Here is an 18,145-nt window from a genome sequence, read left to right on the forward strand (position 1 = left end):
ACCCTCCTTGCTAAATGTCCTCTCCAGTGATCATGTTAGGGTGCTTATATCACAACCAATAATCTCTATTGATAAGTGACCTTGTGTGACAGTCACATAATATACAATAAGTGTGTGATGATATAACTATACCAACACAGTAGGTGTAAACAGTACGTACTATATCATGTACATATGGGATTACGGTTCATGCTACAGCTATCTTGTCTTTGTGGTGTACATAGATTGGCATGCCTTTATCTGCTGTACATTACCATGTTTCACTTGTCCTCCTCAAATGTCTTCATTCCTACCTTTCAAGTGTGTGGCTCTTTTCAATACACACACTTCCCCAGAATAATTATTTTTAATGCAGTCTATGAATCCTGTTTATGCTGCTTTTCATGGTTTCCTCGCTGGCAACAATGTTTGTGGATGCAAAACCTTGCTTGTATGCATATAAGCTAGATGCATGGCATGCATATGCAATTAACACTGCCGCTCACTGTGCTAACATGTAAACTCCATGTAGGCTTCGTGCTAAGCCTAAACAAAGTATGTTGAATCCCCAGGAGAGTGTGACAAAAGCACTGAAAAAAATATAAGCACATTATTTAATTATTTATTTGTTTACAGTTTGTTTACCAGGAAAGTCCATTTGGCCAAAAAGAGACCATTTTCAAAGGAAGCCTGGGGAGAAAATCTCCATTATAAATATAAACAATTTTGCAATTAAGTTATAACAAAGCTTCAAGGAGTTAACAGTATGCAAAAAGGTATGACATATAATAAACAGGAAAAAGAAAACTAAATTTGGTAAAACAAAAATTATGCAGTATCAAGTTGTATCAGAACCTTTAATGCAGTATCAACAATAACAAGTTTTTAAGCAAAATATGAGACATTTGAGGTTTGTTGCTGCCCGAAATGTATTACAGTATTAAAGAGTAGTGAGATATGTTGGAGTAATAGATTAAGGTTTTTAGTAAGCATGAAATATTAGGGAATGAATAACATAGGAAAGAGTGAGGAAGATAAGAGCAATGGGGAGATTAGTTTTGGAAGGAGTTGAGAGAGTAGGGCAGTAAGGGTAAAATAGAGTTAAGTGATAACTTAAATTAGTTGAGAGATAAGTGTTTGCTCTTTGCTGAGTCACTGGGCAAACACTTGCACATTGAACATGATCATGATAGCAATGAGGAGTAAACTGAGGGAAATGATTTTGAAAATGCCTTCCCGACAGTGATTTCCAAGCAATCTTGATGGTCCCTTGAATGGCTGAACCCTAAGCAGCAACACAAAATCCCCTTATTATAATCCACCACTACTGACGGGCACTGCCAATCCATCCTCCAGAGGCACACCCAACTCATAACATCAGCCACTCAGTTGTGTGATGCTTGGATTTGCTGTTCTATGGGCCTGGAATATACTGGAATATAGTCATGGCAGTAGCCCATCCTAAACCCCTTTCCTGTATGTTCCCACATGTATATATTATTTTTCATTTATTGTTCATTCTATAACACAAATCATTTATCTCTTTGGATAAATATCTCACACAAATTAATTATATTATACAACTCTATCTCCTTAGCCATCTTACTTTCTAGACAAAAGTCTTATCTGATTTGAAAGTCCAAATTTATTTTTATTACTTTAGTGTCACTGTCTTAATCATCACTTGCACGGGGTGTTGTGTGGGGGTGCATGAGGTTTAGGCTGACCCAAAAGGTTGTCAGCATGTCTGTGACTCTGGAAGGGAAGCAGGCAAGGCTGACCATGTAACTTTGCTGTGTCTGTAGGTGACCTGCATTTGACAGTAGTGTGTGAATGTGTGGGTGTACACAGTCAAGCTCAGTGCTAGCCCTACATGTGCATATGTCGGACAGCTTTGAACCATGCATGGTAAAGTTGACATTTCACCATCTCCGGGCCAAGAAATGGGAACTGGCTCTGCCAGGAGTTGTACTGTCACCTCCATGCCCAAGGTCAGAAGCGATGCTAGTACCTGACAGTGACTGCTATCTGCTGGGATCATGTCCTCCATGAGAACGCCCAAGACTATGAACCCATGGCCTACAACATCTTGGTGTGGGCAGCACACTCCCCTCTGTAGCGCTAGATGTACTGCCACTATGGAAGCATGATTGTGCATGGCCATTTGTACTCTCAGCAGGTGGGGTTGTATGCCTACAAGGCTGATGCTCAACTCCAACCACACATTCCAGCACAGACATTGTGTGTTCCAAGACAGGCACTGTTTCGGCCCACCTTCTGTCCACTGCATCAGTGAACCTATCCAGGATGTCACCATTGTGGTTGAGGTAGTCACAGATGTCAGACTGTGCTGCTTCTAAACCCTGCACATATGTCTGGAGTTCCATTCAGAATGTGCCTGTGCCTCCATGATGGTCCAAAACATATGGCAAGTGAACCATGATGTGACACATGCAACAGGTGGTGGAAGGACAGCAGGCCTCCTATGAACACTCCTATCAATCTGTCTGTGTGGATCCTTGCCAGCTCTCTGGCTATGGGCAGTTTCTACACTCACTGGAGCCATAGTTGCCACACTTTTCTCTTCAATGTACCCACCCTCTGACTGTCCAGTATCTGTGGCCTCTACGGACTGGGTATGTGTAGGCATACTGACTATGTGCAGTGACAATAAGGCAGAAGAGTGATGTCAACCTCTGGGACATATTCAGCCCCTGAAACCCCCACCAGTGCATCACTGTGGCCAGTCTCATCATCAGTGTCTGAAGAGACACTGATATCAGGTTGTGTAGGGGACAGAGACCAACCCCCCTACACAACTACACACACTACGTAGTACATTAATAACTATTGTACATTGCTATGCTCTGCAGTACTATGTTGCATTAAATGTACAGCTCTATACACTTCTGGCACTATAACAGACCAATTGAAACCCCAACCTCATATAGTAGGTAAGAGGACATTACTTTCCCCACAAACTGCTGTAGTTACTTGTAAATAAAAGCTCTGTACACAGCAATTTCATCAGCAAAAATGAGGTACACTTTTGACATTTGTGAAGACCACAAAGTTGACACATATGGCAATCTGCAATGTTCTGAAATACTCTTGCATCTATGAGTGTGGTGACACCTACAAGGCATACATATGACTGTAACATGTGCACAGTCATAAAAGATCTGTGAATTTGGCAACCATGCCAATAGTACAGCACTTCAGGCAGCAGGCCTGGGATGACACTTTAGAGATTGCATTTGTGGAAACCTACATCTATAACAAAAGAGTGTTGGCTTACCAGGAGAAAGACCATGGCCTTGTCCGATAGCTGATGGATCTGTGAAATGTTAAGTGAGAGGTAATGTCATTACCACCGCATATTGCACCACAACAAGGTAATACATCCATATATCTCACATTTACAGTAGTTACTATGTTAATTATTATATTGGGAAACATCTGAGCAGGAGAGCCAAATTGTAGTTGCACCCTTTCCTCCACAAAGAACATAGACCTGCCACCTATATAAGAGTATGTATACCCTGACACACTGAATGCTACAGTACTGCAATGGTGAACAAACTAAGCTTACCTGTATGCTCCTCTGCAGTGGAAACTGTGGCACCCACATCTATGATGTATGGTGTGATGGATGCCTGGGAGCTGTCCTGTGTTCCTAGGTTCACCAGGTATTCCTCAGTGGCTGAGAGTGGTTGTTCCACCGCAGGCCCTCCTCTGGTGATACCATAATCCCTGGCTACATCTGCTGCTTATTTGTATGCAGCACTGATCATGTCCGTTGTGAGGTGTCAACCCTACTTATATGTCATGCTCTAATTAACTGTAGCATTCACGTCACAAACAAGATCAGCCCACAATGCTGCCACTGTTTTCTGTTTTGCCTTCCCTGGACAGGAGGAGTAATGGTGTTGCTGGAGGCCTTATGTTCATAGGTCCATAGGTTGGTACTAGGCTATCAGCCCTAGGGCCTATACAAGACTAGCCATAACACTTCTTTGACTATTTCTTCCCACAGTATTTACTTCCCTGGACCCCTGTCTAGCAGAGCAACTGGCAATGATCCCCGGGGTGAATTTCCTATCTCCCATCCAATCATCAAGGTTCCTTTTGAAGATGGCCAAAGAGGCCCTCTGCTTGACATGTATGGGCAGTCTATTCCAGAGTCTGGGGAGTCTCTGGGTCAGGAACGTATCCCTCCAGCATGTTTTATTCATTGTGATGACAAGGTTTAGATCCCTGGAGCGTGTGTCTCTGAGAGATTGGGATTTCTTTAAGTGTAGCATGTCCAACAGCTCTGGGTTTGACATGGCCTTGTATGTTAAGCAGAGATTGCCTCTGAGTAGACGATATCTGACAGAGTATAGATGGAGTTTTTTTAGATGGTCAGCATAGGGCATCTGCTTTAGGCCTGTGATTCTTTTAGTGAGGTATTTCTGCGGCCTTTCCAGTTGTTGCAGATATCTTGAGAGGTACATACCAAATGGGGTGTTGTATTCTATAATGGGTCTAATGATGGATGAGTACAGTGAGACAATAACCTCCTTTTTTTGGGATGAAAAACCCATAGTAATGAGGTGTGCCACATAGAAGGATTTCTTGACTGTTGTGGCAATATGGTTACTGAAGGTAAGACCACTGTCCACCTGCGTCCCTAAGTCTCTTATCACACTTTCGTTGTTTAGTGTACTGCCACCTATGTCATGTTTTTTTCCCAAAGGGGATAACTATACATTTCTTGGCACTGAGCTTGAGTCCATGGCTCTGGCACCAGGCATATGTTTCTGTAAGGCCCTTTTGTAGTATATCCACATCATTTGGGGATTCAATAATGGCTCCTAGTTTGCAGTCATCTGCGAACTTTGTTAGCCAGACTCCCTTAGTTTTGGCCTGTTCTTCAGAGAAGTAGATGCCAAACAAGAGCGGTCCCAGGACTGAACCCTGAGGTACTCCACTTGTCACTTGTCTGGAGCTGGATTTGGAGTCAGCTACTTTTACAGTGTGGGTTGTGTCAGTAAGCCAGTTGGCAACCCGTCGAGTGACATAGGGATTAATGCCCAGCAATGCCAAACAAGAGCGGTCCCAGGACTGAACCCTGAGGTACTCCACTTGTCACTTATCTGGAGCTGGATTTGGAGTCAGCTACTTTTACAGTGTGGGTTCTGTCAGTAAGCCAGTTGGCAACCTTTCGAGTTAAATAGGGATTAATGCCCAGCTTAGTAAGTCTATCTGTGATTCCAGAGTGGGGGATGGTGTCGTAGACCTTGGCAAGATCCAGATAGGATGTGTGAACCATCTTACCCTTGTCCATGACTCTGGAGACTGATTTGAAGAAGTCAGTCAGGTTCAGGAGACAAGATCGGCCCTTCACAAACACAAACTGTGTGGGGTCCAGTGTTTGAAGGTTGCCAATGTCTTTGTTTATAAGTTCCATGATAATACATTCCATGGCCTTGCAGATCAGGCTCATCAGACTGATGGGGCATTCGTTCCTGGGATCCAAGGTGGATCCCCCCATGTGGAGTGGGATAACTGTAGCTGTGTGATGCTCAGTGGGCATGAAGCCTGAGGTGAGGCTATGATTAAACATGACACTTAGGTGAGGTGCCAGTTCATTTTGTAGTTCATGTAGTACACAGCCTGGGATGTCATCTTGTCCCATGCATGCTGTATTCTTAGGTTTGGAGTGTGTGTTTTTTTACCTGTGTGGCCATTATTACCAGAATTTGGCAATCTTTTGGTATGAGATGAGCCCTTTAGGAGGTAAGAGGGGAGGTGAAGTTTGCACTGAATCGATTTGCCAGGATATTGGCAATATCCTTGGGATCAATATTTAATGCCATTCTGTTATAGCTCAGAGATGATCTGAACATTGCCATATAGATTCTTGACATAGCTATAGAATGCCTTGTGGTTGTCTATGGAATCTTTGGCAATTCTATTTTTGTAACTAGCTTTGGAGAATTTTATGAGGGATCTTAGCTTCTTACTGAGGCTGGTAAGGGAGTTTTTTGCATCCTGGGATTTTCCTCTTTTTTGCAACAGCTCCTTCCTTTTGTTGTAAAGTTTGTTTATGGCAGGGGACCACCAGATTGGCTTCCTTTTTTTGGAGGAAAGCATCTTGGTTCTTTTGGGGATGGTGCAATTCATGCACAAGTGGATGTGCTCATACAGTGCCTTAGTGTAGGATTCAGCAGTCGAACTTTCAGTTGCCATGTGCATGGGTGTCATGAAGTTTGTCACTTCTGACTTGAGTAGCATGAAGTTGGCTTTGGAGAAGTTTTTTGTGGAGGTTTCCTTACTGGGGGGGGGTGGATATCAAGGGTGATTAGCTTATGGTCAGTCCTGACCAATGAGGGGGGTGACCATAGGTGTGGAGCATCAATTTCCCATGTTGGTAATGACCAGGTCTAGGATATTGGAGCCCCTGGTGGGACTAAGGATTAGCTGATCCAGGGCATTGGAATTTATGAATTCCAAGAACCATTGGGCAAAGGTGTTGGTACATGAGTAGTTTTAACAATTAATGGCAGGGTAGTTGAAATCAACCATTATTAGGATGTCTGGTTGTATCTTAATATTTTCCAGTATGTTTAGAAAGGTGTAGTGAGAATCTTGGGGCATGCTTGGGGATCTGTAGCAAGCTACAATTTGGATTGCATTCTTACCTAGTGTTAGTTGCACCTGGAGAATTTCAGACGCATTGTGTTGGGCAACTAGCCTGGCATTGTGAATATCCTTGGTGAATATGGACACTCCTCCACATCCATGAAAGGCGCATGACATTGTAAATACATGTGTCCTGCAAGACAACAGAATGGGAACACGTGTCATGATCACATACATGGAGGTTCACTATGTAAAGATACATCAAAAACATTATGGCTGCCAGTATCCACTGCTTCCTCAGACATGTCCTATTGCACAGTGTGCAAACATACTAAGTGTATACAACCAAGATACTAGTGATAGTCTGCTATTCCCATGTGCCATGAGAGATACTGCTGTATGATCATACACCCAACACTGGAGTCTACTGTAGTGTGTTCCCTAGGGGCAACGCCCCTGATAATATGTCAAAACAACAGTTCCAAACAAATTGCAGTGTGCTATTACAACCAGTATACAGAGACAGTCCCAAATGACCAGAGTGCCACACTGACAAAAAGCATTCCACCTTTGCTGTAGTGTACATCCTCTGTTGGAGTAATAAATCTGGATATCAATGACATGTCATCATCACGGTTCTAAGACAGGCATAATGCTGTAACCCTATTCTCTGTAAGTATATTCACACATCTGCATCCTGGATTAAACAAAAAGGTTACATACCTGCAAAACTCCTCTGTTGATATGTGGTGATATTTAGTTTTTTGCAAAAGTGTGGTATGTGTGCAGAAAGTCTTGTACAGAATGGTTCTCCATACCCAGCATGTTTACCTTTTAACATGCTTCTGATTAGAAGGTGGTTGCCTTTTAACCAATTTGTGGTTCTGAAATGCTAATTGCAGACACAGCTGATTTGCAGTATTATCAGCCAATGACATGCAACCACTGTACAAGATATAAGGCCTGCATATAGATTGCAAGCCCTTTCTGATATGTTATGCTGAACATTACTGGGGTGAGGACACTACATCATCACAGAGGGTAGGTCTGTAGAAGCTACTGTTACATAGAGATGTGTGTGGTACAGGCTGCTGCTGCAGGCAATTGGACTAGGCAGAGAGTGTGAACACTTTGGAGGACAACAAGCTGTAGCTGGAACTGTGTCAGCTATGGAAGCCTTTTAGTAGAGGCAGAGCCAGAGTGAGGGTAGCCATTCCACTCCAATTAAGGCATGTTTTTAAGGTAAGTATGTTAGGCAATGGCATCGTTAACAGAGGAGGAGGCTACATGTTTGTTGTGTCCTTCAGCAACATAGAGGATAAATATAACAATATGTCCACCATTTGGGCAACTGTCAGGACACATGTTACAGTCTGTTACTCATTTGGAAAGTGTATGCTGGCAATCCTTGTTACAAGCATGGACTTCATATGTGTATGTTATTTGTACAGCTGTGCTAATCTGCACTGTGAATTTGAAAGTATTGTGGGGCTTCATTTGCATTACCTGAGTTAAAATCCTCTGTGAATGCATATTACTGCATGATGTGACACTTTATGTGCTTATAGTGTTGCTATAGGGATATGAGAAGTGTGTTCCCATCTGCTGGTCTGTGACTTTGATCAGTGATAAGCAGACATTTCATTTGTAATGCATTGTGTGGATAAAGAGTGCATGACTCAGTGATTAATTGGTGGCTTCACAATAATGTTACTTAAATGCTACACACCACTGGATATGAACCCAGGACTGTATGTGGCAAAATGTACTGTGTGCACAGCATTTAACAGATTAAGCTATTGAGTCAATGTTGCAGCAGATGTATTTGCAAGATATAAGTGCACACATACAGGTTATGACATAGTTTTTTTACAACCATCATTATGTGCATGGCTTTATATGGATGTAGTTCTGCACCAGAGTCCCAGTTTAAACATGTGTTTTGCCAGTTATTCCTTAGCAGGTGTCACATTAAAAAAAATATAAAGAAAAGAAAAATGGGGAGATAGAAAAGTGGTAAAATGGATGCAGGGGGAAACATAGTGAAAGGCAAGTAGGTATGTGCAGGAAGGGTGTAGGAAAGAACCATAGCTATCCATTGCTTGTACAGCAACAACTGTGCTCTTTGACAGAATTTGTAGATGATTTTGGACTCTAACCTCCAGAGAAAGGTGTGAGGACACCATAATTGCATTGCTAAGCCAATTGGACCAAATTATGTGTGTCCAGTGGACACATGTGCAAAATGGAGAGCTATGTATGGAACATTTTTTTTTTCTGGGACAGGTGCCTATTTTTGTTTTGTTTAAGGTGAGAGTGGAATGTTGGGGGAGGTACATAGAAACATGTGGAGCAGGTAAGTTGGGTAGGTGAGGAAGCTTTTGTAGACAGACAAGACCGATAATACAGCAGACAGGGGTGGTGTGTGACACAAAAAGTGGGTAAACATCTTGGATGGGGAGGGTGTTTTGGAATCTCAGTCCAATGTGCCTCCACAAGGTAGCAGAATGACTCACATCCCCACCCATGGAACTGTCAACGCTACTCTGTTACTACGTCGAGGGTGGCAGTGGTGAAGGCTGGGTTCCAGAGTGAGCTTGTCATACCAGGGTGGCCAGCATGCTCTCCATCCAGCGCAGACATCATCCCAACCCACATAAGATGATGCTGTGCACCAAACCTAGTAGTTTGTCATGGGTGACAACTCCCCCTCCACCACCACTTCCAGAGGGGGGTTGTCTCCATACCATGGGGCGGTACTACCCGACACCGCAGATAGTGCAGGGGCAGTAGAGGGGGCACCACCAAGCTAGTTTCCAGACATGCTGGGAACCAGTCCCACAGCCAGAGGAGGCAAGGTAGGCGGATCATGAGGAGCTGGCCAACTTTGATGTGCTGTATTAAAGTAGTTAAAACAATAAGTTAACGTTAGTATTAACCAAACCAATGTTAGCATTAACAGAATGGAACATAATATTTATTAATCCAAATGCATAGTGTATGGTATATGATGTGTAACAGAACATTAAGTAACATTACAGTAAGTATGTTAACAGCAGATAAGTATGAGTTAAACCATATGGCCAGTAAAAGAAGTGTAACAAAATATGTTAATATTAAATCATATTAATAAATAACAATAATAAATTAAAGAAGATAAGGTGTGGGGAGAGAGAGACAAACATACCATTAGTTACCTCACAGGTAATATTACTACACAGAGTACAACTACACAGATCTAAAGGTGTGCAATGTCAGTTGTGAGTACAATGACTACAAATCTTTTATAGCTGATGTGGCACGTACATACCTCTCAAGCTTTTAGCATGGGATAGTATGAGACAAACAGTAACAAATGCAGGTACCAAATTACACAGGACAGATTCACATAATGTGGACTTACATAACTACCAAGGTGTTATGTAAATGGATTTGAAAATATATAGTATTCCAGGTAGTCATTTATGTGGTAACCATGGAACTGACAGATTAGGCACTTGTAATGACATTATGAAAAATCGCGACCATTGAGAGGCTTGTTTGTCTACATTATGTAAACTAGACAGGTGTCATGCCTTAGCTGGCAGGTATGGATGCAGAACCCAATAGCTGTGACTGCAGGGGACATCTGCAAATAATGTAACAATTGACTGCAGCAACTTAGAACAGACATGCAATGACTACAGCTCTATTGCAAGTATTAAGACAGCTTTATATAGGACATCACAATGCTGCTTAACACTTTACTGGTATTGCTGGTAATTCTCTATGAAATTTACACACACTATCTGCTCATAAAGTTGGCTACCTCACCCATATACCTTTTGTTACTGGAATGGAAGAAAATGCGAACATTATGTGACTGCATCCTGGATTAAACAAAAAGGTTACATACCTGCAAAACTCCTCTGTTGATATGTGGTGATATTTAGTTTTTTGCAAAAGTGTGGTATGTGTGCAGAAAGTCTTGTACAGAATGGTTCTCCATACCCAGCATGTTTACCTTTTAACATGCTTCTGATTAGAAGGTGGTTGCCTTTTAACCAATTTGTGGTTCTGAAATGCTAATTGCAGACACAGCTGATTTGCAGTATTATCAGCCAATGACATGCAACCACTGTACAAGATATAAGGCCTGCATATAGATTACAAGCCCTTTCTGATATGTTATGCTGAACATTACTGGGGTGAGGACACTACATCATCGCAGAGGGTAGGTCTGTAGAAGCTGCTGTTACATAGAGATGTGTGTGGTACAGGCTGCAGCTGCTGCTGCAGGCAATTGGACTAGGCAGAGAGTGTGAACACTTTGGAGGACAACAAGCTGTAGCTGTAACTGTGTCAGCTATGGGAGCCTTTTAGTAGAGGCAGAGCCAGAGTGAGGGTAGCCATTCCACTCCAATTAAGGCATGTTTTTAAGGTAAGCATGTTAGGCAATGGCATCGTTAACAGAGGAGGAGGCTACATGTTTGTTGTGTCCTTCAGCAACATAGAGGATAAATATAACAATATGTCCACCATTTGGGCAACTGTCAGGACACATGTTACAGTCTGTTACTCATTTGGAAAGTGTATGCTGGCAATCCTTGTTACAAGCATGGACTTCATATGTGTATGTTATTTGTACAGCTGTGCTAATCTGCACTGTGAATTTGAAAGTATTGTGGGGCTTCATTTGCATTACCTGAGTTAAAATCCTCTGTGAATGCATATTACTGCATGATGTGACACTTTATGTGCTTATAGTGTTGCTATAGGGATATGAGAAGTGTGTTCCCATCTGCTGGTCTGTGACTTTGATCAGTGATAAGCAGACATTTCATTTGTAATGCATTGTGTGGATAAAGAGTGCATGACTCAGTGATTAATTGGTGGCTTCACAATAATGTTACTTAAATGCTACACACCACTGGATATGAACCCAGGACTGTATGTGGCAAAATGTACTGTGTGCACAGCATTTAACAGATTAAGCTATTGAGTCAATGTTGCAGCAGATGTATTTGCAAGATATAAGTGCACACATACAGGTTATGACATAGTTTTTTTACAACCATCATTATGTGCATGGCTTTATATGGATGTAGTTCTGCACCAGAGTCCCAGTTTAAACATGTGTTTTGCCAGTTATTCCTTAGCAGGTGTCACATTAAAAAAAATATAAAGAAAAGAAAAATGGGGAGATAGAAAAGTGGTAAAATGGATGCAGGGGGAAACATAGTGAAAGGCAAGTAGGTATGTGCAGGAAGGGTGTAGGAAAGAACCATAGCTATCCATTGCTTGTACAGCAACAACTGTGCTCTTTGACAGAATTTGTAGGTGATTTTGGACTCTAACCTCCAGAGAAAGGTGTGAGGCCACCATAATTGCATTGCTAAGCCAATTGGACCAAATTATGTGTGTCCAGTGGACACATGTGCAAAATGGAGAGCTATGTATGGAACATTTTTTTTTTCTGGGACAGGTGCCTATTTTTGTTTTGTTTAAGGTGAGAGTGGAATGTTGGGGGAGGTACATAGAAACATGTGGAGCAGGTAAGTTGGGTAGGTGAGGAAGCTTTTGTAGACAGACAAGACCGATAATACAGCAGACAGGGGTGGTGTGTGACACAAAAAGTGGGTAAACATCTTGGATGGGGAGGGTGTTTTGGAATCTCAGTCCAATGTGCCTCCACAAGGTAGCAGTATGACTCACATCCCCACCCATGGAACTGTCAACGCTACTCTGTTACTATGTCGAGGGTGGCAGTGGTGAAGGCTGGGTTCCAGAGTGAGCTTGTCATACCAGGGTGGCCAGCATGCTCTCCATCCAGTGCAGACATCATCCCAACCCACATAAGATGATGCTGTGCACCAAACCTAGTAGTTTGTCATGGGTGACAACTCCCCCTCCACCACCACTTCCAGAGGGGGGTTGTCTCCATACCATGGGGCGGTACTACCCGACACCGCAGATAGTGCAGGGGCAGTAGAGGGGGCACCACCAAGCTAGTTTCCAGACATGCTGGGAACCAGTCCCATAGCCAGAGGAGGCAAGGTAGGCAGATCATGAGGAGCTGGCCAACTTTGATGTGCTGTATTAAAGTAGTTAAAACAATAAGTTAAAGTTAGTATTAACCAAACCAATGTTAGCATTAACAGAATGGAAAATAATATTTATTAATCCAAATGCATAGTGTATGGTATATGATGTGTAACAGAACATTAAGTAACATTACAGTAAGTATGTTAACAGCAGATAAGTATGAGTTAAACCATATGGCCAGTAAAAGAAGTGTAACAAAATATGTTAATATTAAATCATATTAATAAATAACAATAATAAATTAAAGAAGATAAGGTGTGGGGAGAGAGAGACAAACATACCATTAGTTACCTCACAGGTAATATTACTACACAGAGTACAACTACACAGATCTAAAGGTGTGCAATGTCAGTTGTGAGTACAATGACTACAAATCTTTTATAGCTGATGTGGCACGTACATACCTCTCAAGCTTTTAGCATGGGATAGTATGAGACAAACAGTAACAAATGCAGGTACCAAATTACACAGGACAGATTCACATAATGTGGACTTACATAACTACCAAGGTGTTATGTAAATGGATTTGAAAATATATAGTATTCCAGGTAGTCATTTATGTGGTAATCATGGAACTGACAGATTAGGCACTTGCAATGACATTATGAAAAATCGCGACCATTGAGAGGCTTGTTTGTCTACATTATGTAAACTAGACAGGTGTCATGCCTTAGCTGGCAGGTATGGGTGCAGAACCCAATAGCTGTGACTGCAGGGGACATCTGCAAATAATGTAACAATTGACTGCAGCAACTTAGAACAGACATGCAATGACTACAGCTCTATTGCAAGTATTAAGACAGCTTTATATAGGACATCACAATGCTGCTTAACACTTTACTGGTATTGCTGGTAATTCTCTATGAAATTTACACACACTATCTGCTCATAAAGTTGGCTACCTCACCCATATACCTTTTGTTACTGGAATGGAAGAAAATGCGAACATTATGTGACTTACATTGGGCTGAATACAACCTTGACACATAGTATTACTTGCAAAAAACTTTTTACACGACATTCTTTTTGCATTGTAGAGCTACTACAGTTTTACACTTGACTGCAGTGACAGTAGAACACACATGCCATGAATATAGCCATGCTGCAAATATTAAGACAGGTTTATTTAGGAAACCACAATGCTGCTTAGCACTTTATTGGTATTGCTGATAATTCCCTTGTTTATTGCAATACAGTTGTTATTGTTCATTTATTGCACTACAGTTCCAAGTGCCCATTTATTGCAATAAATTTCTAATTGTCCAGTTATTGCACTACAGTTTGTATTGTTTATTCTGTATTGCAGTACATTGTTTTATTCTATATTGCTTATTGGACTACAGGTAACATAATATATCTGTACTTACCACACTCATGGTGCAATCTGGCCAGGCACCTGGCATGGGACTGAATATTGCAAGTCCTCCCAGCTGCAGCTGTTTGGAGAAAAGCATAGCAGTTTTGCACACATTCATTGTATTTTGGCAAACCAGTGGAAAAAATGCTTACATATTTGGTGGCATGCCAAGTCCTAGCCTGTTGGACCCAGGTGTCCAACGTTCTCCTTTTTCTTTGCTTCAAGTTGTCATAGTGGTGATGACACTGCTCAACAGTGTCAGGGGATACCAGTAGCACTGGTAAGATCTCTAGCCAACTGATCCCAGGACTCAGACTTACACTCTGTTCCATGGAAACCACCCTGCAACAGGTTGGTGAATAATTCTGTATGAGGAGCCCAACAAAAAACCTGGACTCCTGAACACCCCATCTCTGCTCCTGAAAGTGCACACTCTCTTCAACATCACCTGGTGTCTCAGCAGATAAGCAGTCTCCAACAAATGATGCAGAATTTCTGACTATTGGCCTTAATATTGGCTGTTTTCCCACCCTAAACCCCATTCAGCAACATTCAAAAAAGTGCCACGGTGCTTAGCATCTCACAAACCAGCTAAGTGAAGCTGAGCAGTGTGACAAATTGCACGGCCGTGGTTTAAGTGAAGCTCAGCAACACACATACAATATTAGCCATTAACCAAAGTTTAAGCAGTTCTTAGCACAGTGCAGCTCTCCCTAATGTAAAATATTTATTTTAAGTTAAAAGACATTTAACATAGCATTCAACAAATCATATGTGTGCTAGGGAATCAAACGTAGGACCTATGGAACTGTAGACAATCACTCTACCCCTTTAACTACTTGGATAGTATATAAAGTAGTCTATCTTCACATACACTACTAAGCAATCATGGCAAGCCATGCAAATGGGCTTAAACGGATGTACACATATGCAGAAATAAATAATTGCATCTGTTTTCTATTTATAGATGTCTGGCATGTATCAGCTGTCTATGTATAAGAACGGCTTGGCATTGCTGCGCTCTGCACAGGGCTGCGCATGCAGACATTAAAAAAATTAAAAAATAAAACATAAAAACACAGTTGATAAATTTAAAATGCAAAGAATTAATACACAGCACATTTCAACAGTAGTACTGAACCTTGCAGGGAGCCTCACCATGTACATAACATCGGACCAGCCTCTACACCTCTGCCTACATGAATTCAATATCCCTGTTACTATGCTCTCCTCAGCAGTGCACCATGATTAATATGCATGGCTTACTGTTGAGGGGAAACCATGGCCATGTACACGGGTTCACTCTACATGGAGCCTACACATATTTTATTAAATCCTGGGGTTTGTCTTTTCAGGCTGTGTGGTGAACCTAAAGGTACTTTCTTACTTTGTTTCATTTTTCTTCTGCTTGGTATTGTATGCTGTCATCAATTTGTATGTTAAAAGTATTTTGTGCAATAAACTGTAGTTCAAAGTTAAATACTTCATTCTAAAGTTAGGAATACAATAGCTTGATATTTCTCAAACTTTTATGCCTAAGAAAAAGTAAATCATAAATAGTCAACTAACATTTTACATGCATTATGGACCATGTTATAAAAACAAATCAAACAATAACAGGTATACTAAAAGCTATATTGTTTTGGAAACTAGCAATTTTCCATTTTCTGAAAGTTTAGACAATAGGCATATAATGAGATGCATCTTTCTTTATATGCTAAAATTCTATACAAAATCAAAACATTTTAAACTGAAATAACATGTCATGGAATATTTTTTAATGTGACTAAATGTATTGCAGCTCCAAGAATTTAAGATCAAGTCTTCATATTATATCAAGTGCTGGGAAATTTATCAGATAATCTCATAATAGCAGGTTCAGTTACAAACTTAATTCTTTTTATTCAGATTCTAAACATAATATGGTGAGTGCAACCTGTGTCTTCGATTATACACATTATGCTATTCCTTTAATTTTGTTGTAATAATGAAGCATGCTCTAATCATAAATACTTCTCTATATTTTTCATTTTAACATTAAATAAACATGTCATTTATAAATGTTCATGTATCTAAATGTGTGTGTGTGTGTGTGTGTGTGTGTGTGTGTGTGTGTGTGTGTATATATATATATATATATATATATATATATATATATATATATATATATATATATATATATGAGTCTCGATTAGCTATTTGAATTTTCAGAACCTCAAAATTCATATGGTCGAGACGAGATGATCTTGTTTTTTAAAACATGAAGCTTTTGAATGGAGATTATTGTATAGTGTAGATATGAAAATGTACCCTTTTCCTCAGTGTAGTTTGATCTCGGAGTTGTTATATATAAGTTACAGAAAATGTAGGGGTGCAGAGGGGCTTGCTCCCCTACAAAAACCTAAAATAGGTAAGTTTTGTGGGGAGGGGGATTTGTGTTTTTTTTTTTTGCGGTTCGAGATTTTGGAGAATATGGTCTCATCCGTATGAATTTTGAGTTTCTGAAAACTTGATCATCTGACATAAACCTTTATAGGTTTACCATCAAAGTGTTGAAACACAGAACATTTTTCCATCAAAAGATCAAAATATAATACCAAAAATGAAAATAAATTTTGCATGTCAAACATGATTAACATGATGATCAACATTCAACATACCAGACTTCCTGTTTCAAAAGTCCATGTGTCATTTTACATTTTTGGAGGGGGGAAAGCTACCCACATTCCCTGCTTATTATATATACCGACACCAAGATCACACTACAGTGAGGAAAGAAGTAAATTACCTGATCTGCACTATACCCGATCTCCATTCAAAATGTCCAGTTTATATTAACGAATGTATACCCACTTTCACTAATATAAACTCAACCACTTTCTATTTGGCATTACCACAGCTTAGAAACCACGCATTTGACCAACCTGTATTCGACTGCATACCTTTCAGAATTTTGATGGTAAACCTATCTATACATATAAAGACTGGAAACTCAAACATGCAAATTAATGAATCTTCATAAGCTTGAGTTGTGCAATATTGAAATGTACGGAGAACTGAAAGCATAAGTGTTGTAAGTGTGAGCTGTCAGTTTAAGGATATCTAGCAGGTACTTAAAAGACATATTCTCAATGTTACGGTCAAAGGTAGAGGTGCCAGTGTGAAATGTTTTGAACTTTTATAGCTCTGTAATGATTCAGAAGTGTTATTTACTGAATGGTATGTTTCTATTTAGTACAGAGTACGTAGATAGACATGTCTTGGTGTGAGTGTACCATTGTTCTGAGAGTAGTGCGAATTATTATTTAATTTTTGGGGGGTGGGTGCAGGGTGGAGTAGCCTCCCCTGTTAAGTGCTATGCATTGTAATAATTGTGTTTTAATGTTAATTTTTGTTTTTATTTGTTTTTGTGATCTGTATAGTTGAAGTGTTGGTATGTTGTGTTTGCTTTCCAGTTTTCATTATTATAGGTCTTTATGTTTTAAGTTTTCGGTAATGTGCATGTTTGAGTTTTTAGTCTCGGTATTTTGGTCTTTGGACTTACTGGATTTCAGTATATAGAAGTGGACCCATATATATATATATATATATATATATATATATATATATATATATATATACACACACACACACACAGTCTCTTCTGAGATGTAAATGAAATATATTGTTGCTTATTTGCATATTGTTTATTGGGTAGGACCTACAGGGCAGAGTCCATTTCTATAGAGGTGCTGGAAAAACAAAAATAATTAAACCTGTTACTATGCTCTCCTCAGCAGCGCAAGAATTAACAATAAAATAGAAACTATATCTCTAATCATGTACACTCTTGAAATGAATACAAATATTGCAAACAAGCAGTGACTAAAACAAACAATGACTGAAAATATGAGATCATTTGAGGTTGTATGGAAATTCACATTCAGATTGTAAAACAAGTATAAACAATATAAAGTAGAAAGTATTTAGGATGTGTATGTGGAGAAACATATACACAACAAATATACATTAGCAACAAGCATACCTCAAGGTTGGCTAAACAGAATGATACCCTGGGGTTCATCCATGTGCAAATAACTACAGATAGAGTCTGTTACT

This window comes from Protopterus annectens, chromosome 12.part0, assembly GCF_019279795.1.
Source record: "Protopterus annectens isolate FY-2018-M chromosome 12.part0, PAN1.0, whole genome shotgun sequence".
NCBI lineage: Eukaryota > Metazoa > Chordata > Ceratodontiformes > Protopteridae > Protopterus > Protopterus annectens.